Genomic DNA, 24,024 nt, shown 5'->3' on the forward strand with positions numbered 1-24,024 from the left:
ATAACCGTAAAATTGTTTGCCTTGGTGCTTTCAGTTTCTGCAGTGTTTCCTGGCTCTGGAGGCTGTCGACATGTTAGTCAATTGAATGTGTCTTTGTTTGCCCTTCCTTTTACATCTTAAATCTTTTGACTTCAGGTTTTTATGCCCTGAGGGCTCTTTCACATTAGAGCATTTGGTGCTGAATACATTTTTGTTTGTTTGTTGTAAAATTGCTTTTTAGAAAATAAATTTGTAATTATTATTATTATTATTAAATACTTTATTAATCCTTCACAGGAAATTATATTGTTACAGCAGCAACCACAATTCAGTCCATGCACACAGACATATCTAGTACACATAAAAAACTAATTAAGTTATAGTTCACTCAAAAATGAAAATTTTGTCATCATTTACTCACCGTTATGTCATTCCAAATCTGTTAAACACAAAAGAAGATATTTTGAAGAACCAAACAGTTGTTGGTCCCCGTTGACTTCCATAGTAGGGAAAGAAATGCTATGGAAGTTAGTGGGGACCAGCAACTGTTTGATTACCAGCATTCTTCCAAATATCTTCTTTTGTGTTCAACATAAGAAAGAAACTTACAAAGTTTTGGAATGACATTATTGTTAGTAAATTATGACAAAATGTTCATTTTTAGGTGAACTATTCATTTAAATGTACTTATTTAATTCACTTAAGGCAAAATTCTGTTTCATTTACGGTCAACCAGAGAAATAATAATAATTTTTATTGCATAAAACATGCATTTTTAGCAAATTTTGTGTAAATGATTTGTGCAACAATTACTTCCAAAAATATTATATTTGTATTTTACACAGCATTTGCTCAGAAAATACATATAAACATTTTGCTCAACATTGGCTTAAAGGGATACTCCACCCCAAAATGAAAATTTTGTCATTAATCACTTACCCCCATGTCGTTCCAAACCCGTAAAAGCTTCGTTCGTCTTCGGAACACAATTTAAGATATTTTGAATGAAAACCGGGAGGCTTGTGACTGTCCCATTGACTGTAAATTACAGACATTTAAGTAAATTACGCAGTCAATGTCCAGAAAAGTATGAAAAGCATCGTCAGAATACTCCATCTGCCATCAGTGGTTCAACCATAGTGTTATGAAGCGACAAGAATACTTTTTGTATGGAAATAAAACAAAAATAACGACTTTATTCAACAATTCGGCACCGTAACGTCACCGTAGCGCATTTTGGAGAGTATCGCTGCACACAAAATGCGTACGCTCTTCTGTGTCAGCCGCGACATAGGGATGTGCTGTTTGCATTCAAATCAAAGCATGATTCCACGTAGAAAACGTATCCTTGTGTTGCGGCTGACACAGAAGAGCGTACGCATTTTGTGTGCAGCGATACTCTCCAAAATGCGCTACGGTGACGTTGAGGTGCCGAATTGTTGAATAAAGTCGTTATTTTTGTTTTATTTCCATACAAAAAGTATTCTTGTCGCTTCATAACACTATGGTTGAACCACTGATGGCAGATGGAGTATTCTGATGATGTTTTTCATACTTTTCTGGGCCTTGACAGTGTTATTTACTTGGCAGTCAATGGGACAGTCACAAGCCTCCCGGTTTTCATCCAAAATATCTTAAATTGTGTTCCAAAGATGAACGAAGCTTTTGCGGGTTTGGAACGACATGGGGGTAAGTGATTAATGACAAAATTTTCATTTTGGGGTGAAGTATCTCTTTAAAGAATATGTAAGTACACATAAGGTTTAAGTAAAAATTACTCTAAAATTACTCAACACAAGCAAAAAAATATATATATTTCATAATTCTTTTAATTTCAGCAGGTTATGTGAAATAAAAGGAAATTCAACATTTACTAATTAATTTTTTTTGTAAAATGATAATGTTGTGTTTTGTTTTATTTGTAAATGTTGAATAAAAACATTTTCTGCAACATTTGCTCAAAAACATATGTGCATATAGAAATGTTATGCAAACAATTACTCTAAAAATGCAACATTTACTAAAAAAAAAATCTATTTCATTATTTTAATTTCAGCAAAAAAAATTATGAATGAATTATTTTCATTTTAGCAGTTGATTGAAAGGAAAAGACAACATTTACTGCAAAATGCTAATTTTGTGGTTTTGTTTTCTTTGAAAATGTTGTGCAAAAAAACGTTATGCAACGTGCTCAATTTATATTTATGCAACATTTACTCTAAAAATGCAGCATTTATTAAACATATTTTCAGACGTCTTTTAATTTCAGCAAAATAAATATTTTTTACATTTCATAATTCTTTTAAATTCAGCAGTTTTCTGAAATGAAAAGAAAACTCAACATTTAGGTTTTTTTTTGTTTTGTTAATGTAGTGTTTCCTTGTGTATTTCAAAATAGCTCAATTTCCGTCATTACATGTTCTTTCTTTAAATCTCAGTTCTGTCTCCTTCATGTTTTGATTCCCTGAGGGCTCTGAGTGTTTACTGCCAAATGCTTTGTTGGTTTGGTGAAAAATGTTTTAGCAAATATATCCTAAATTAAATGTACTTTTCTTACCCTTAAGGCAGCATTCGTTTCTTGTTTTAAGCATAAACCTCAGTAAATTGTGTTAGATTGATGTTTAACACGAGCAAAAACAAGGCCTAATATCTTGAAATCCTTATATTGCATTCTAAAGGCATCAAAAAATGCTGTTTAATCCTTGTATTTTTATTATATGCTATTCGATCACTGTTAAAGAAATGCTTCAGTGTTGAATCCAGCACTTGGAGCCGGACTGGTTGAGGGGAAACTGGATCTTTTAACCCCATTACATTGCTGTATGTAGGTCAGAAGATTTATAGGTTGCGATCGATCACAGCACAATCAGCGCCAGCCATTTTTCATCCCCATAATTGGAAACTTTGCAGCAGGATGTGGCAGTTTGAGTTTGTTTGGTCAGGATGTTGTGCTGGGCTCAGATACGGTCGAGTTCACTGTACTGATGCACAGCAAACCGTCCTGTTGGGCTTTTTCTCACTGTAATACTGCAGAATCCTCAATATGTCTGAGAAACACTGAGTTTTCTGAAGAGCTCTTAATCCTGTCTGCATCAGATCATCTGGACTGAACAATACCCATGATTCATAGCAATATCTATTATACTTAAGGGTCAGGGTCAAGGTTTTGCTGCTTATCATAGTCTGGTTTGCCTCTGCTAGTAAACACTGTAACTGCTGTATAACAATACATACTTGATTTATTTAGAATAATAATAATAATAATGTTAAGTAATTCATATAAAATTATATATTGCTACTACAATGAAATATTCTACTATATTTAATATTGAATTACTACTACTACCTATTATTATTATTATTATTATTATTATTATTATTATTATTATTATTAGCACCATGTGGTTTAAAAAACATCTCTCTTTATTGATAGCCTTTCAAAAACAGGTGTTATTCTGTATTCAGTTTTTGTGCTGAAATATAATATTAAATAAAAAATAGATACAAATAATTTACATGATTACATTATATTAAAGTTCTTCCCAATTTACGTATAATAATATGAATTAATAAAGGAAGGTTCTATTATATGAAACGACACAATAACATGTATAAACCATTTTTAATATATAACTGTGAATTAAAAATTATGTGATAATTATAGAATTGTGTGTGTGTGTGTGTTTAAACAATATATAATATTTTGCTAACAGCAGTAATTAATATTTCATTTGTAATATTAATGTGTATTCATAGTAGAATTAAATAATTAATTGTATATTCATAATGATATATTAACAGTTAATTATGTTCGTTATTTTATATTAAATCTGTCAGATTTGATCATTTCTTAATAATAATAATAATAATAATATAATTTATAATTAATATATTCTATATTTCTAATCATGTATTAATAATAAATTACATGTTATTGTTATTTGACAGATATAACGGAAAAAATAAAATTATATATATATATATATATATATATATATATATATATATATATATATATATATATATATTGTTTTATTAATTGTTTAAAATGGTTTTTAACATTTTATTATTTTGTCAAATAACACAATAACATAATTTATTGTTATTACATGATTAGAAATATAGAATATATTGATTATAAATTAAATATTATTATTATTAATATTAATATTATTTAGCAATTCAATTTTTATATATATATTTATGTATGTAATGTATTACTAGTATAATCAAATATATTACTATATACTATATAATTACTATAATATATTACTATATACTATATAATTCTATATTTATAATTCTATATTAATTATTTAATAATTATTTATGTTATAGTTATTTCATCACACACACACACACTTACATACGTACATACGTATTATACTGTATATCAATTGGAATGCTAAAGCATACTTCTCTCCAGATTTTTCAGAGCACTACGTAGGAATCACAGACTCTTCTAGAATATCAGAGGCAGATGGTGATCCAGTAAATGAGGCACAAATGTGTCAGCGCTCTCAGGTGGTTTCCATAGGCAACAGTATGGCGCACACGTGTTGAATGTGCAGATTTATTAAATTCTACTGTCTCCTGCGCCTCATTCTTTCGGCTGAGCCTCAGACCGCAGGTTCACGTTCTGAGGTCGCGTGCGCCGGTCACGGCTGATATTTATAAAGCTCTCTCCGTAAGTATGCTGATCCGATGCTGGCCTCCTCCGTGCCCTGAAATCCATATTCATCAGGATATGAAAGGTTATAACTTGTCCTACATCAGCACTTCTGCTCGCAGCTTAATTAGATCTTATATTTCATCGGAGCTTTGAGCTGAAACTTTTCGCTCATGCTGATTATAGGCCGACAAAGTTGTAGCTTATGTGCGGTGTGATGCTAGCGGCTCGGCGCTAAAACCCCTCGTCTAGCCAAGCATTCGAGCTTTGATTTGCCTCTAATCGAGGTTGTGTTCGCCTCTGGTTGCACCAATAAGACTAATTAGGCTTTGGTGTGAATAATTAAAGTGGTGTAGCGTGACCAGCAGTAGTAACAAGTACATTTAGCGAAAAGCAATTAGCAGATTTAGCACCTGCAAAGACCATTTATCCTTTTTAGCATTTTGCTGTTGTAAGGAAGCAGATCTCTGGCTGTGTTTCAAACCCTGGTGAGCTACATAGACAACTGCCTCCTGAGGCAGCTGAAATGCTAGCTTTTAAGTGACCAGTTAGGAGTGTTGTACATAGAACAACAGGTTTGCTATGGAAACAGCATGTGGGAGGCATGCAATTATTTATCACACAAAATCATTTATGCTTTTTTATATATATATATATATATATATATATATATATATATATATATATATATATATATATATATATATATATATATATATATATATATATATATATAAATATGACGGTATGTCTTTTGATGTGTTGATTTGTACTTGTAAAATGGGCAAAATCATGAAAATGTATTACTAATACACACGTGTTGGTACCCTTGGTAAATATGATCAAAGAAGGCTGTGAAAATAAATGTGCATTGTTAATCCTTTTGATCTTTTCTTTTAAAAAATCACAAAAATCTAAGCTTTCATTGGAGAATAAGAATTTAAAATGGGGGGGAAATATCATTATGAAATAAATGTATTAAAAGGTGTTAACATTTTATACCTTTTATATATTCTTATTCTTTATCCATTTTAGTGTGTATTGTTATATATATGATAATATGTTAACAATAAATATAATAATATATTTAACGTGCTAATTTATTTAGTTTTCCTAATATACTTAAAGTAAATATTCATGTAAATATTTAATATATACAATTTATATTGACTGTGATTTTTATGCAAATATATACATATTATTATTATTTTTTAATTCATTCATGGATGAAGAATATACTTTCTCTCTCTCTCTCTCTCTCTCTCTCTCTCTATATATATATATAGACTGGAATGGCCAGCAGAAGCTTGGTTTTGTGCTCAGTGACCCATTTTTGTGTTGTTTTTGATGTTTGTGTTTGGATTATTGTACGGTTGGAAGATCCAAACATGGCCCATTATAAGATTTCTAACAGAGTCAGTCACTTATTGATTTTTTATCTGTTGGTATTTGATAGAATCCATGACGCCATGTGTCTAAACAAGATGTCCAGGTCCTCCAGCAGAAATATAGGCCCACATCAAATATACAGCAGTATATTTCATTGTACACATGGGGTACTTTTTATCCCTGTGTTCACCAAACCCATCTTGAGTGTTTGCTGCTAAAAAGCTAATTTTTTAGTTTCATCTGACCATAGAAGCCAGTCCCATTTGAAGCTCCAGTCGTGTCTGATAACTGAATATGCTGGAGTTTGTTTTTGGATTAGCGAGGAGAATTTTTCTTGAAACCCTCCCAAACAACATGTGCTGATGTAGGTGCTGTTTGACGATTTTTTTTTGTACGTTTTTCTGACCCCGAGACTCAACTATTTTCTGCAATTCTCCAGCTGTGGTCCTTGGAGAGTCTTTAGCCGCTCAAACTCTCCTTCTCACCGTGCATTAGGATGATATAGACACACGTCCTCTTCCAGGCAGTTTCATAACATTTTATGTTGATTGGAAATTCTTAATTATTGCTCTGATGGTGGAAATGTGAATTTTCACTGCTCTAGCTCTTTTCTTAAAGCCACTTCAGTAATTTGTGAAGCTTAATTATCTTTTGCTGCACATCAGAAATATATTCTTTGTTTTTTCTCATTGTGATGGATGATTAAGGGAATTTGGGCTTGTTTTCTCTCCTATTTATATTTCTGTGAAATGGGAAGCCATGGCTGGATAATTTCATGTTCATAATCACCCTGGAGTGCTCAAAATTGTGAATATTAATGGAAATATACTTCAGAGATATTTTACTCATAAGAATTTCTAGGGGTGTCAATAATTGTGTCCAACGTGTCTTTGAGAAAAAACATTTATTTCATAATATTTCCCCCAATTTTAAATTCTTATTATCCAATGAAAGGTTCGATTTTTGTGAATTTTTAAAATAAAAGATCAAAAGCTCCATGCAAAACAATGCAGATTAATTTTCACAGCCGCCTTTGATCATATTTACCAAGGGTACCGATATTTTTGGCCATGACTGTATGTATATGTATATATATGTATGTACTGTGTGTGTGTGTGTGTTTAGGACTTCTAGTAGGACAGAATATATATTTTTCACATTTTATTGTGTGTGTGTGTGTGGGTGTGGAAGCACACACACATAAAAACAAATGTGAAAAATATATATTCTGTCCTACTAAAAGTCCAAAAAGAACTAAAGAAACTCCTAAAAGATAAGCTGCATAAATATCTTTGTGTGAACACAATAAAATTGTTGCGAAACGTTATTCAAAATTCTAGTATATATGATGCACACACGCAAATATAATATAATATTTTTATATAGTAGTTGAGCTTTGTTGAATTTATTTATATTTCTGGCTTATTTGTAAATGGCAGGAACAGGTAAGAATAGTGTGCTATTCTGAATTCAGCCCATATCATAATGCATTCTGGGATTGACTTCTGCACTGTGGATACATGATGCTGCATAATTGCAGTTTTCAAGCATAGCCTCAGTGTGTTTTTAATACAGAGGAAACCTGTCGATGGAACGTTTGCATGTGATTTCCGGAGAACTCCCTCACAGCTCTTCTGGGGTTTGAGATCCTCATTGGGGTGTTTCTCTGATGCTAGCTAATGCTAAAGCCCCGCCGGAGAAAGCTGGCCTGCCGTCTTCCCACAGCGCATTAAAATTTGATGTCCTCCCCCCACCCTCGCTGCCAGCCTCTAACTTATTTACACCTCTCAAATCCCCTAATAAGGGTACTTACATTGATTCTCTCCCTAACCAGGCTCCATTACAGATTAAACAGGTCTATAGAAGAGAGAATGATGACTTGAATGAGAGAGAAGATTACAGGAGCCGGGTGATTTATCTGAATATGTTACACACACCTCATTCTCTCTCTCTCTCTCTCTCTCTCTGTTGCAGAGTCGTGGAGGTTGAACAGACAGACACCTCACTCTTATGTCAAGCATCAATTAAAGCAATTTTCGCCTTGGAAGTAAGTGTCTTCCTGCTCTGTTAGAGCTTATTAACATCTCCACTACAGCTGTAGTTGATTTTTCCCTTCTTAAAGGAACAGTTCACCCAAAAGTGTAGAAGAAAGTTTTACATACTGGCTGTAATATACTAATAAAACAGTGTGTGTGTATATACTGTACATATACATACATATATATATATATATATATATATATATATATATATATATATATGTATGTATGTGTGTGTGTGTGTATATATAATATACATTAATAGACATCACATTTATTTATTTAACATATTTTTTAACAAGTCCAAAAGGAACATACACATGAGCATTAAAATATCTTTGTTTGCTGAACCCATCATTTTTTTTCTCCACTAAAGCTCTGAAATGTATTCAGAAATTGAGAAAAAAAAACTACAAATGTGTTTGTAATGACAAAAGAGTGTAAGTAAGTGACAGGCATTTCATTTTGATGTGACTGATTCCTTTACGGTGTGTCTCTTAAAAGCAGTATGTGTGACATCAATCACGCTGTCAGAGCCATGCCCCCCTGTCTGTCACATGATGCATCATCCTTTAGAACTTCAGCACCTTCTCACTGGAACCAAACCCAAATTATTCCCTGCTGCAGAACAAAACTGTCTTGTGCTTAATTGATGGCGCTGGGAAAATGAGTTTGAATATTTATTGGTCACGTTTAAAACAAGGGGCAGAGACGCCAGGGGAGATTCCATTAGCATAGAGCTTCATTTAGCATTAGCGAGGAGTCTCATGTGAACGCTGTCAGAGGAAACTGTTTCTTCAACTATGAGCACTTGTGTCCCTGTGGACTTTGAGGAAGTAAACTCTCTTAAAACACACTTCTCACACGCTCGTTCTGACAATGTCAAACAGTTGACATGCATGCATCATGGGAGAATTCTCTCATTTTATAAGTGAAACAAATATATGCATTACACATATTTACATTTTAGAAATTAGATTTTTTTCTGTATTGTATGTGGGAATTTTTTTTTAATGTGTGTGTGTGTGTGTATATATATATATATATATATATATATATATATATATATATATATGTATGTCCAAAGTTGAAGAAACCCCTAAACGTGTGCGTGTGTGTGTATCAGTCAGACGTCGTCTCATGACTCCAGAGGAGCAGAGAAATTGGCTTCACTCAGCAGAGCAAGACACAGATAGCGCGAGTCGACTCCATCTAGAACTCCATTTAGGGATTGAATCATTAGTTTCCATTTGGACCTTCTCCGCCGAATTGAAAATGAATGTTTGTGCAGCTTGGCCTTGGACGTGGCACTCACCCCGAAGCTTAGTGTGAGATGGTTTTGGAAGCGGACCGGGCACAGACCTAGAGTTTGGATGAGCCGTCCGATGCCACAGGTGATAATCACGGCCGTGTTTGTGCGCTGTAATTATCAGCAGAAGGCCGCGGAGATAAATGCTGGGGAACGAGAGCGAGCAACCCGCGGTTATCTGAGCCCAGGTTGAGCATCGATGGAGATTTTAACAGTAGCGTGTCAGCTAAAGCCTGGCTTTGATGTTGCCCAAACCCGCCTGAGCCCTACAACATTTCCTTATAGGCCAGATATGTTGGGATAATGCGTATGTGTGTGATCATATCTGCTGCGTCTCGGTTTAGTCATGTGGGAAATTTAAGCACTTATTTAAAACAGTGGCAGCACAATAAAGGGAGTTCTTAGGTATGTCTCAGACAGCTTTAGTTTCTGAAATTTCATTTGTAAAAGTCGATTGAAATCCGTCTCGTATCACATCCTTAAAACATTTCTGCCTTTAAAGGGAGCATATCATGAAAGACAGGATTTTGTGGCTCTGTGAAACTCAAAGCTCCTCCACAGTTCACCCTCAGCATTGATGTGCAGTCGGTCACATTAGTAAAATTTTGCTAGCAAAAACGTCTATTTCTATAGTAATGCGTGAGGCACAACTCACACAGAAGTGACTTTCAAACCAAGCAGATTTCTTTTGGTCAGCGTGACGAATCTGAACGAACCTCTGTGGGGAAGTCATTCGTCCTCACAGGAAATTTCAGATTGCGTGGATTTCTATTCAAATGACTTGATTTCGCCTGCAAACTTTCACCGAACAACAGTAAACTTGATCTCACTTTTAGTGGAAACTACAGACAGAAGTTGCAGAAACTTCTCAAAGTATGAAGCCACCACTTTTATTTATCGACACCTATTCTTTATTAACCAGTGAGTGTGCAGTGTAGACAACTTCGTTGATTAAAGTGAGAACATTCATCTAATTTTATTGTATTGCAACCTGCCTTTCACTTCCAAGCAGACCAGAATAAAAAGCATAATCAAATAATGCTCTTGTGTTTATGGATATGCACTGTTAATTTCACTCTCAAGCCTAGAGGGCTGTAGCTGGGGTTTGCAGGGCCCCGGGGCAGGTTGTACTGTGGGCCCTGTTTGAAAACGTGTAAATAGTACAAAAAAATAATTCAGTAAAGAGCAGTGAGTGATTTTCTCTCATTTAATTTTTTGGATTGACATTAACAGCTAGTAAATTAGGCGAGGTCACTTGGGGCCAGATGTTGGGCCAGATTTACTAAGAGCAGGCAATTCCATAAAAGCGTTGATGGGAGGGGAAAATTCTGCGGGTGAATTACTGACAATGCACACATTAAAGAACACAGACGCAGTTAGATCATTTCCATAATGACCAGCGTAATCTAACCCAGAGCAGCGCAAATTAGTGCCTGCTTTAAGACGTGCTTTTTTGGGCATTAAATAATGCTGCAAATACCAGTAATTTGACGAACGTTAGTAAATTGCATTGCGTGATTCATTTTAATACTCTCCTCCCATAAATTTTGTGTCTGAAAGGGAAACTCCTACAAAAATATATTCAATAAGGTCAGGTGCAAAAATAACTGTGCCCACGCCTTTTCAGCGCTAATTCTTCACTGCGTGTATTTAGTAAATCCTGACAGTACTGTTTTTACGCCAAAAGACGGTTTGTGCTGACGCAAGCTGTTAGCAAATCTGGCCTATTGCATCCAATATAATGATACACTTCAGATTTCTGCCTCCACTATTTACGTTCACTTAAGACTTAACCAAATGTTTTTTCGAGGATACTCGCCAAAACGGGTATTTTGACAATTTTGTATTTGTCGGTTCAAGAGCAAGAAGAGGCAAATTTCAATTCGATGTTCAAGGGCTGTGAGACGTGGCTCTCTGCGTGCGCACTGAACACAGCGCGGGAGTGCCGAATTAAGCTTTTCGCATCTTTTTGTGATTGAATGTTTAAACTGGCGATGTGTATTTGTTCGTTCAGGCACAAGAAGATGCGAAGGAGAGCTCAGTTCGGTGTTTGTGCGCTGTCTGTGAAACGTGGCTCTCTGTGTGCGCACCGAATTAAGACTTTCACATTGATTTGTTTTTTTAAAGATTTATTTTTGGTGCTTTATTTGAATAGGAGAGTAGCTAGATAGAAAGCGAAGTGGGAGAGAGCAAGAGAGAGGGGGCGGGATCGGGAAAAGTCCACAAACCGGAACTCGAACTCGAGACGCCCGAAGCGCAAGAGCGCTACATGTTGGCGTGCTGCCCACGAGGCCATCGACACCGACTGTTTGTGTTTAAACTGCCAATGTGTATTTGTTCGTTCAGATACAGGAGGATGCGAAGGAGAGCTCAGTTTGTCTGTCTGTCTGTGTACGCACCAATCACAGCACGCGAGTACTCATTTGAGTTTTTTCGCATCTTATGCTTGAATGCATTAAATTCTTTTGAATTATTAAATTTGGCAAGGCTTAAAAACACATGCAATTGATAAGCTTTCGTGAAAAATCTTCAACTGTCCTGAGCAACTTTTTAGGCTGGCTTTGGCCAGTCAGTTGAAATGCCCTCACCTATGTGAATAGAATCCTTGCTTGTTTTGGTAAATAATAAAATTATTTTGTGATACTGAGATGGTATATTATTTATCCTGCTAGAAAGTGAGAGTCGGTGAGTTGGAGTTAAAACCAGATCATGAAAGCAGCTGTCAGGCTGTCGATTTATTCTAGCCAAATCAGGAACCTCTGGTGTGAAATATGAGTCTTTTAAAAGCATTACTGAAAGAACGCCTCTCTGAATGGAGGATGGCCCACGCTAGCCTGATTCCTGACCGCCCGCCGGCTGCTGTGATTGACGGCTCCCTGATCATCTCCCTGATTTCAGAACCTAATTATCCGACACGTCTGCACGTCAGTCGCTGCTATCGCCCACTAGATCAACAGAGAGATGGACAGAGAGAGGGAGGACAGTCGTTAAAGCACAACTAATGCGATATGAGTCCCACCAGCACCAAAGCAGGAGAGAAATATAATTAAGGATCAGATGTCAGTCTGTTTGGATGCTGGTTTCTTATAGTGCTGCAGAAGAGCTATTTTTAGCGCAAATGACCACAGGATGACAAGAGGGGTCAGGTGTGACCGGTAGCCACTGTCCTTATGACACCTGCGCTGGACCCAACCAGGTGCGCGAGAGATAAACGCGTGTGAGAATTGCTGGCCTGTGCAAAAACACCGCGAGAATCACCTTAGCGCAAGAGGAAAGCGTGCGACGCTGCAGTTCCCGCGCGTTATTTCTGACCTCTTTGTGTGGAGCGGCTTTTGTTGGAGTTTGTGCTGCTCGGCCAGAGACTTTCAGAAGTGCTGAGGGGACAGAAAGGAGGCTGCGCAGCTGCGCCGGACGGTGGGTGAGTGGACTGGCGGGTGTCTCTGCTCGTTTACAGCAGTGACATTTGGTGGAGAGGGATGTGGTGAAAGCGCAGACGTGTGTATGTTGATCTTAAGGAAAGGTCAGGCCTGTCTCCACGGAGCTAATCAACCGCTGCTCTCGGCGCGCAGACTCTCTCCAACCCGCCGCGTGCGTCCCGGCCGCTCGTGAGCAAGACTCTTCATTTGCATGAATTTGTAAACGAGTGTGTGTGTGTGTGTGTGTGTGTGTGTGCGAGAGCTGCTCATGAACTTAAATGGTCAAAGTTGTAGCGCTGGTAATTTTGGGGAAAGAGAGAGAGGCTCAATGGGATTGAGACACTTCTATCTATCTATCTATCGTTCTATCTATCGTTCTATCTATTGTTCTATGTATGTATCTATCGTTCTATCTATCATTCTGTCATTCTATTCAGTCGTTCTGTCTATCTATCTATCTATCTATCGTTCTATCGTTCTATCATTCTGTCATTCTATTCCGTCATTCTATCTATCTATCTATCTATCTATCTATCTATCTATCGTTCTATCGTTCTATCGTACTATCTATCGTTCTATCGTACTATCTATCGTTCTATCTATCATTCAGTCATTCTATTCAGTCGATCTATCTATCTATCTATCTATCTATCTATCTATCTATCTATCTATCTATCTATCATTCAGTCATTCTATTCAGTCGTTCTATCTATATCTATGTATGTATCTATCTATCTATCTATCTATCTATCTATCTATCTATCTATCTATCTATCATTCAGTCATTCTATTCAGTCGTTCTGTCTATCTATCTATCTATCTATCTATCTATCTATCGTTCTATCGTTCTATCGTTCTATCTATCGTTCTATCTATCATTCTGTCATTCTATTCCGTCATTCTATCTATCTATCTATCTATCGTTCTATCTATCTATCTATCTATCGTTCTATCGTTCTATCGTACTATCTATCGTTCTATCTATCTATCGTTCTATCTAACATTCAGTCATTCTATTCTTTCTATCTATCTATCTATCTATCTATCTATCTATCTATCTATCTATCTATCTATCATTCAGTCATTCTATTCAGTCGTTCTATATATCTATCGTTCTATCTATAGTTCTATCTATCTATCGTTCTATCTATCATTCAGTCATTCTATTCAGTCGTTCTATCTATCTATCTATCTATCTATCTATCTATCTATCTATCTATCTATCTATCTATCGTTCTATCGTTCTATCTATCATTCAGTCATTCTATTCAGTCGTTCTTTCTATCTATCGCTCTATCTATCTATCGTTCTATCTATCGTTCTATCGTTCTATCGCTCTATCGTTCTATCGTTCAGTCATTCTATCTATCTATCTATCTATCTATCTATTCATCTATCTATCTATCTATCATCTATCTATCTATCTATCTATCTATCTATCTATCTATCTATCATTCTACTGTTCTACTGATTTGTCTTTCTATCTATCCATCCATCCGTCCATTGTTTGTATAATTCTAAAGAGTTGGCAACTTCAGAGAGAGTAACTTTAAGCATTTCTTTGTATTAATATCTATCTATCTATCTATCTATCTATCTATCTATCTATCTATCTATCTATCTATCTATCTATCTATCTATCTATCTATCTATCTATCTATCATTCAGTCATTCTATTCAGTCGTTCTATCTATCTATCGTTCTATCTATAGTTCTATCTATCGTTCTATCTATCATTCAGTCATTCTATTCAGTCGTTCTATCTATATCTATGTATCTATCTATCTATCTATCTATCTATCTATCTATCTATCTATCTATCATTCAGTCATTCTATTCAGTCGTTCTGTCTATCGTTCTATCGCTCTATCGTTCTATCTATCATTCTACTGTTCTACTGATTTGTCTTTCTATCTATCCATCCATCCGTCCATTGTTTGTATAATTCTAAAGAGTTGGCAACTTCAGAGAGAGAGTAACTTTAAGCATTTCTTTGTATTAATATCTATCTATCTATCTATCTATCTATCTATCTATCTATCTATCTATCTATCTATCTATCGTTCTATCTATCATTCAGTCATTCTATTCAGTCGTTCTATCTATATCTATGTATGTATCTATCTATCTATCTATCTATCTATCTATCTATCTATCTATCTATCTATCTATCTATCTATCTATCTATCATTCAGTCATTCTATTCAGTCGCTCTTTCTATCTATCTATCTATCTATCTATCTATCATTCTATCGTTCTATCTATCATTCTGTCATTCTATTCCGTCATTTTATCTATCTATCTATCTATCTATCTATCGTTCTATCGTTCTATCTATCATTCAGTCATTCTATTCAGTCGTTCTTTCTATCTATCTATCTATCTATCGTTCTATCTATCGTTCTATCTATCGTTCTATCTATCTTTCAGTCATTCTATTCAGTCGTTCTATCTATCTATCTATCTATCTATCTATCTATCTATCTATCTATCTATCTATCTATCTATCTATCTATCTATCTATCATTCTACTGTTCTACTGTTTTGTCTTTCTATCTATCCATCCATCCGTCCATTGTTTGTATAATTCTAAAGAGTTGGCAAATTCAGAGAGAGAGTAACTTTAAGCATTTCTTTGTATTAATATCTATCTATCTATCTATCTATCTATCTATCTATCTATCTATCTATCTATCTATCTATCTATCTATCTATCTATCTATCTATCTATCTATCTATCATTCAGTCATTCTATTCAGTCGTTCTATCTATCTTCTATCTATCTATCGTTCTATCTATCGTTCTATCTATCATTCAGTCATTCTATTCAGTCTATCTATCTATATCTATGTATCTATCTATCTATCTATCTATCTATCTATCTATCTATCTATCTATCATTCAGTCATTCTATTCAGTCGTTCTGTCTATCGTTCTATCGTTCTATCGTTCTATCTATCATTCTACTGTTCTACTGATTTGTCTTTCTATCTATCCATCCATCCGTCCATTGTTTGTATAATTCTAAAGAGTTGGCAACTTCAGAGAGAGTAACTTTAAGCATTTCTTTGTATTAATATCTATCTATCTATCTTCTATCTATCTATCTATCTATCTATCTATCTATCTATCTATCGCTCTATCTATCATTCAGTCATTCTATTCAGTCGTTCTATCTATATCTATGTATGTATCTATCTATCTATCTATCTATCTATCTATCTATCTATCTATCTATCTATCTATCTATCTATCTATCATTCAGTCATTCTATTCAGTCGTTCTGTCTATCTATCTATCTATCTATCTATCATTCTATCGTTCTATCTATCATTCTGTCATTCTATTCCGTCATTTTATCTATCTATCTATCTATCTATCTATCGTTCTATCGTTCTATCTATCATTCAGTCATTCTATTCAGTCGTTCTTTCTATCTATCTATCTATCTATCGTTCTATCTATCGTTCTATCTATCGTTCTATCTATCTTTCAGTCATTCTATTCAGTCGTTCTATCTATCTATCTATCTATCTATCTATCTATCTATCTATCTATCTATCTATCTATCTATCTATCTATCTATCTATCTATCATTCTACTGTTCTACTGTTTTGTCTTTCTATCTATCCATCCATCCGTCCATTGTTTGTATAATTCTAAAGAGTTGGCAAATTCAGAGAGAGAGTAACTTTAAGCATTTCTTTGTATTAATATCTATCTATCTATCTATCTATCTATCTATCTATCTATCTATCTATCTATCTATCTATCTATCTATCTGTCTGTCTGTCTGTCTGTCTGTCTGTCTGTCTGTCTGTCTGTCTGTCTGTCTGTCTGTCTGTCTGTCTGTCTGTCTGTCTGTCTGTCTGTCTGTCTGTCTGTCTGTCTGTCTGTCTGTCTGTCTGTCTGTCTGTCTATCATTCTGTCATTCTATTCAGTCGTTCTATCTGTCTATCGTTCTATCGTTCTATCTGTTGTTCAGTCTATCTATCGTTCTATCTATCATACTATCTATCGTACTATCTATCGTACTATCTATTGTTCTATCGTTTTGTCATTCTATTGTTCAGTCATTCTATCTATCGTTCTGTCGTTCTATTGTTCAGTCATTCTATATCTATCTATCTATCTATCATTCTACTGTTCTACTGTTTTATCTTTCTTTCTATCCAACCATCTGTCCATTGTTTGTATAATTCTAAAGAGTTGGTAACATTTCTTTGTATTAAAATATATATATATTTATATCTGTCTATCTGTCTGTCTGTCTATCTATATCTCTTGTTCTCTCTTTCTATCTATCGTTCTATTGTTCTATCATTCTATCGTTCTATCTGTTTGTATAATTCTAAAGAGTTGATAACTTCAGAGAGAGAGTAACTTTAAGCATTTCTTTGTATTAAAATCTTTTTTAATAAGTAGTGCAATATTGTCCGTTTTTTAAACTTGTAACACTGAAACACTCACAAAATACTCATAAAAATACTCAAAACTCAAAACATTCTTCTTCTTTTTTAACGCTGGTAGTTAAAATTTAAACAGCTCAGAAATGTCCTGCAGTAATGTATTACTCTGGCTGTGTCTCAGTGCTGGTTAAAGGCTCTCATTAGTGTGTAGAGACCGGGGGGATTTGCTGAGTTGGGGTGGCTCTGTAATGCAGAACCATCACAGCCTGATAATTGTGTTTGTATTGCAGTTACCCAGCGGCTCTTTGACTGACAGCTCGGGAGCGCTGAGCATTTTGTGCTGTCGGAGACTCCAAAGCCAGAATGAGCAGAACCACTAAACATGACTCTCCACTGCATAAAACACACTCTACAACACAAAAATCATATTTCTAGTGGAAAAGACACAGATCCTGATTAAAAAATATCATGTTTTGCAGTGTGCTCTGAATACAAGAACAAATCCCCCTGCTGTTATGATTATTACTATTATGAATATGATTTTAAAAGAAAAGTGAAACATCCCTGGTAAAATCAGTGAATGTTTGCTATGTTGTTATGGCGTGTAATATTTATAAACGCAGGCGGACTCATGGTCCTCGTGTCCCAGCAGAGCAGCGGTGTGCATCACTGTCAGTGACCTGCAAAGCTTTTATTGGCTTTATTTATTTAGCAGCCAGCGGGCGGAGAATCCGATTTCTCCTGCTCTCGTCGTGTTGACATTGCGCCTGAAGATGCTGATGGCGGTTCAAAGCGCACAGGTGCTACAGGCGCGATCTGACGTTTGGAAGAGTCTACAAACACACGCACACACATCCAGAGCTCAGTCACTACTCATCTCTGACCTTTTGACCCTGATTTCACAAGCCAAACAAAAACTCACCCTCCTCCTTTCTTTCTCCTGCTGCTATATTTGGAATGGTGTACTTTGCCTACAATATGCAATATGCAACAATAATTGTTTCAGACAGTAGTACTGTGTGCCACATTGACCTCGTCATTGCATGTTTTATTAAATGCTGTTGAACTTTCACTTTTATTTTGTTATATTCTCAGAATACATTAAAAAAATTCAAACTCAAAACACTCTTCTTTTTAAATGCTGGTACTTAAATTCCAGACACCTCAGAAAAATCCTGCGGTAATATATTACTCTGTCATATACAGAGTAATGTATGAAAATATACATATATATATATATACACACACACACACATTTTTTGATTGCCTTTATTCAGACATTGTTTTATTATATTTTTATTCATTTTTTCTTATGTTGTTTTTCTATTTTTTTGTATCTTTTCATACTGAGAAATTACTGTTACTATAATTTTGTTTTTATTTAGACAGAATTTCACATTGTCTTGAAAAAATGAGAAACTCCTCTTAGTTCTCTGTGAAATGGAGGCATAGTAGAAGAATCAAGCTTCACGTTTCCACTGACTTAATAGATGCAAAGCTACATCATTAGAGACAATAAGGTGTGTAATAGATTCACTGTAGCATCACAATGGTTCCAAGTGTGTGACTGAAAAATGAGGGGAAAAGAAGTGAGAAATCGGAGAGAGAGAGAGAGAGAGAGAGAGAGAAAGGCACAGAGGAAGGGATGGACAGATAATCGAATGGGATTGGCGGAGAATTTCTCTCCACCGTTCCATATTTAATCTTGTTTGGCCTGGGCCAGCTGTGTCCGCCGTCCACACACACTGCCCGTGTTCCCAGCGGAGATCCCGCTCAGCCAGAAGGTGCAAAGAGGACCAGTGAGTGCTGGATCCAATCCCAACATGCAGACAGATGCATGTGTGTGCGGGAACACATCTGGCAGCAGCGTTGAATGGAACAATAAACGCTCAGATGAGCCCAAACGTGGAAAGGCACGGAGCGCTCCTGCCACGCTCTAGTCCTCCGGCCAGTTTGTTAATGGCTCTCACCGCCGGCCGGTCGCCATGGCCAACCGCTTGCGCGCTCTATCAAATGAAAATAAATGAAGAGGCGGTCGGGATAATCACTCATATGGAAATTCAATGGAGTCTGTGACAGGAACTTTTAGAGGTGTCGGGCTCCCAGGAGCCGCGGACTCCCCGCTGACCACATCCAGCTCTGTGATTTCATTTATTTATTGTGCTCTTAATTTTCTCTTGAAAACAACTGTGAGTCATCCTCTCTTTCTTTTTGTGAAAAAGCCATGAAATCATGTCTGTTGGCTTTGAGGCTGACATCTAAATGCTTGTATAATAACAATGCACAGTCTTTCTCTGGGAGAATTAATCAAAAAGGAATTTCTCATTACTCATTGCTCTATACTATCCAGTGCTAAAATGAAAACATCCCCTCACTCTACACAAAGAAGGTACCATTATTTCAGTGTATTTTTTTGTTGTCATTATTTCATTATTTTATTTTATTTTTCTTTAATTTTTGTGTGACTTGTAATGGTGTGTACACACCAAACGCAAAGCGAATATTTGCATAACATTACTCGCGGGATATTTTTTGCATCACTCGCACGAATAAAAACATACAAATTTAAAAACATTTTCTGATACAACCGGACGTGTCAAACTGGACGTGTCAGTAAGCTCTTCACTGATTGTCTTGAATGACAATGCATCATGCGAATTTTCAAATTTTTGAACTTGCGCAAAAGACGCGATTGAGTTGTATATCGCGCTCATATTTTTGGGGGATTTTGCCTTTATTCAGAAAATTTATTTATTTTCATTATTCATTTGTTTTAATATTATTAGTTTTTTGCTTTTGCCATTTTGCAAAATAACCATTATTAACTGTATTTATTATTATTTTGAGGGGATTTTGGCTGCATTCATTCATTCATTGGTTGAGGGCATTTACTTGGATGTAGACTGGAAATGTTCTATTATTTCATTTGAATTGTTTTTATTTATTATTATTATTGGGTGGACATTACTGGGAATCAGACTGTGAAATTATTATTAGTTTATTATCAAATATTAATTTTATAAAATTTTTAAATTTTATTATTATTATTAGTAGTAGTAGTGTTTTTGTCCCCCTTTTTTCAGATGAGGAAAATACCAATTTCATTATTTTATCTTTCTTTCTTTCTTTGTGTGCATTAGCTATCATATATGTGTGTGTTTGTGTATGTATATGTGTGTGTGTGTGTGTGTGTGTGTGTGTGTATGTGTATATATATATGTATATATGCTCTCCCTCAATTTTTCTTTAGACCAAATTATGAGGCGCCACGTAGGATTTAAATCAAACTTCGCTTATCAGTACATACATAAAACACGTGCATATACATGTATACTATTGGATGTTCAAAATATATATATGAAATACACGTGCACACTAATATGTAATCCATACCAATACATATTATGTTAGTAATGAATGCATATACACTTGTGAATAACTTGCGTATACATATAAACTTGACGCATGCATACACCTATAGACACTCGCTTATACATATAAACTCGATCCATGCATATACACCCACAACAACACACGCACATACATGAAGCAGCGGCACTTCCTTAAACCAGGTTAAGCGTATTATGGGAGGAAAAGGCTTTACGCGTATATGTACATCGTATGCTTTATTAATAATGTGTTTATTGAGTTTGGTCTTTTAAAAACATGCATTAAGCCATGTTAAGCATTTTCAAATGTCCCGGCATCTGGAGATGCTGCCGGAAGTGCCGCTGCTTCCTTTTACACTGAAATGTCTTCCCTTTGCACTGAAAAGTTCACGCACATCCACATATAAAATCACTTGCATATACGTATATACACAACTAAAGCATGCGTCTTTCTTATCGGAATTGTATACGTTTGTGAATTTTATTTTGTATGTTTGTGCGAGTGTTTTATGGGTGTGTGCGCGCATCGAGTTTATATGTATGTGCGAGTGTTTATAGGTGTATATGCATGGATCAAGTTTATGTGTATATGCGAGTATGTATAGGTGTGTGTGCATGCAGCGAGTTTATGTGCGTGTGTTGTTGTGGGTGTATATGCATGGATCGAGTTTATATGTATAAGCGAGTGTCTATAGGTGTATGCATGCGTCAAGTTTATATGTTTACGCAAGTTATTCACAAGTGTATATGCATTCATTACTAACATAATATGTATTGGTATGGATTTCATATTAGTGTGCACGTGTATTTCATATATATATATTGAACATCCAATAGTATACATGTATATGCGAGTAATTTATACGTGTATATGCACGTGTTTTATGTATGTATTGATAAGCAAAGTTTGATTTAAATCCTACGTGGCGCCTCATACCAAATATTCCATTATTTCTAAATATAATTTGTAGTCATTACAATTACTACAATAACCATTCTGTGTTTGAGTCCCTGCTTTCTGCTTGAGACGTGCCTTTTTGTGCGCTTGAAGGCTTGAACCTGACTGCGTCCTGTAATCTTCAGGGGCCCAGGTGAAAGGCACATGCGGACTTCCCTTGAAGTGGCACGCGGCGAATCTGAAAGCCTGCGAGATCTAACAAGGCCATTTTTTCCCACAGACGCCTGTTTCGTAACGCAGCTCCGAGCCGAAGGTGTTTTGTTCCTTCGCCTGACTGAGGAGAAAACGGGATTATCTCTCTCAGGCAATAATAAACCTACGCTAATGAGTCGTCTTTTCTCTCTCTCTGTCTCTCTCCTGGAGGTAAACCCCTCTGTTCTTCAGTACAGTTATAATTTAACACTCCTGGCTCTCCGCTCGGATTCCTCCAGATGTTTTTGCTTCATTAGCGCATTACTAGTTCGGTTATTATTTATCAGACACGTTTTGAGACCACGTTTGCCCTCGGCTAATTCAGCATCTATCCTCAGGTAAATTAGGAGGAATTTGTTATCCGTCGGCCCTCGATGTATCTCTGATGGAGCGGGCCGCAGCGGCTGTTGAGCCCTGCTGCGCCGGTATTGCGTGATGTCGAGCCGCGGCACTTTGATCCTGCGCAAATTTCAGGATTAGCAGCCGGATTAGCGGCGCGTGTGATGGATGAAAGAGCCCAGCGCACGGGGACAGGAGACCGGATCCGCATGCGATGACCTATAACCGCACATCTGAGGGAATTTGTATGGCAACAGATGGTTTTTGGGGTTGGATGTGAGCGATTTGCATGCATAAGCAAATGGATCTTTGAAGCTACATGCCGTACAATGAGAGAGAACAGGCAGGAATTCGGTCGGCCTAATCAGAGTTTAAAGACTCTGTCTATCGAAGAAGTTTGTGTCAGGGAAAAGTTTCCCTTTGCATGTTTTAATAAAAAGGTTTTTGTCTTTCATCGTGCTTGAACAAGGGAGCACAGAGGCTCGTTGAAGCCTTTTATTTTTTCGCCCTTCAGCCAAGAAGCTGCTTTGCCCCAGATATCAGCTGTTCGTTTGGAGTGCACATCAGTAGGGGGGAATACTTGCTGTGTCATGTGATAATGTTCAATCATGAACATTTACTGATATGTATATGCACTTAATAAAATGCGTATAATGTACGCACTTGAACTTAGATGTTAGGTCATTAAGTATGTAAGATAATGCCTGTAAACACACTCAGTAAGTTGTCATCAGTGAACAAATTTAAAGGGGCAGTTCACCCAAAAATGAAAATTGTCAACATTTACTCACTCTCCACTTGTTCCAAACTTGTATGAGTCTGTTTCTTCTGTTGAACAAAAAAGTAGATATTTTCAGGAATGTGGGTAACCAAACAGTTCAACTGAACGATCTCTTTAAAGCAGTCTTGTTTTTTTTCATTGTAATTTTCATTGTAGTGAACGTAAGGTATCCAGGGTGTTCTCAGTGGTTTCTAGGGTGATGTGGGTCATTACTAAGGAAATGAAAAGAAAATCTATGGGATTTCTGGGAGCTGTGAGTGGTTTCTACAGTGTTTTAGGTAGGTTGCTCCGGGCCCTTAGTAGACTGTTCTTGGTGATTGCTGGGGTGTTCTACAGTAAGTGGTTGCTACAGTAGGCTGTTCTATATAGTATCAAGGGTGTTTTCGGACGGTTACTAGGTAGTTCTAAGTGGTTGCTAGGGAGTTCTAGGACATTTTTAGGTTGCTATAAGCCATTACTAGACTTTTCTAGGTGATTGCTGGAGTGTTCTACAGTAAGTGGTTGCTAGGGTGTTTGTAGGCTTTTCTATATGGTATCATGGGTGTTCTAGGGAGATTCCGGACAGTTCCTAGGGTGTTTCAGGGAGTTTCCAAGTTGTTCTGAGTGGTTGCTTGGGTGGGTGTTCTAAGCTATGTCCAGGCTGTTCTGGATGGTTGCTAGGGTGATCTGGGTCATTACTAAGTTCTAAGGGATTTCTAGGGTGTTCTGAGTGGTTTCTACAGTGTTCTTAGGTGTTTCCATGGTGTTCTGTGTGGTTACTAAGGTGTTTCTAGGGGCTATCTAGAGTACTTGGATGTTCTGGTGGGGTTTTTTTTAGACTACATGGAAGTTGTTAGTGATGTTTTAATGGGTTTCTGTTTTGTTTTTAATGGTTGCTTGGGTGTTCTAGGGAGTTGTTTTGATGTTCTTTTGTGGTGTTCTAAGTGGTTGCTAGGGTAATTTAGGAGGTTACCAAGGCATTCTTGGTGGTTGCTAGGGTATTATAGTTTTTTTTTTAGGATGATTTAGGTGGTTTCTAGGCTGTTTTAAGGGGTTTTCAGGGTGTTCAGTGAAGTTGCTATGATGTTCTATGAGGTTTCTAGGGTGTTGCTAGGGTATTCAAGGGCGGTTTCTAAGGTAGGTGATCTGGGTGGCCGCTAGAGTGTGCTAAGGGAT

The 24,024-nt window shown here is 36.2% G+C and overlaps 1 protein-coding gene across 1 annotated transcript in view; it reads left to right on the top strand.

The window, feature by feature from the left end:
• The window catches only part of plxnb2b (plexin b2b), a 202,569-nt gene that overhangs the window by 127,671 nt on the left and 50,874 nt on the right, over window positions 1-24,024 (top strand). Inside the window, 1 exon segment of the mRNA XM_058766494.1 lies at window positions 8,012-8,084. The gene's annotated coding sequence lies outside the window, so the exon portion shown is untranslated.

This window comes from Onychostoma macrolepis, chromosome 25 (assembly GCF_012432095.1).
Source record: "Onychostoma macrolepis isolate SWU-2019 chromosome 25, ASM1243209v1, whole genome shotgun sequence".
NCBI lineage: Eukaryota > Metazoa > Chordata > Actinopteri > Cypriniformes > Cyprinidae > Onychostoma > Onychostoma macrolepis.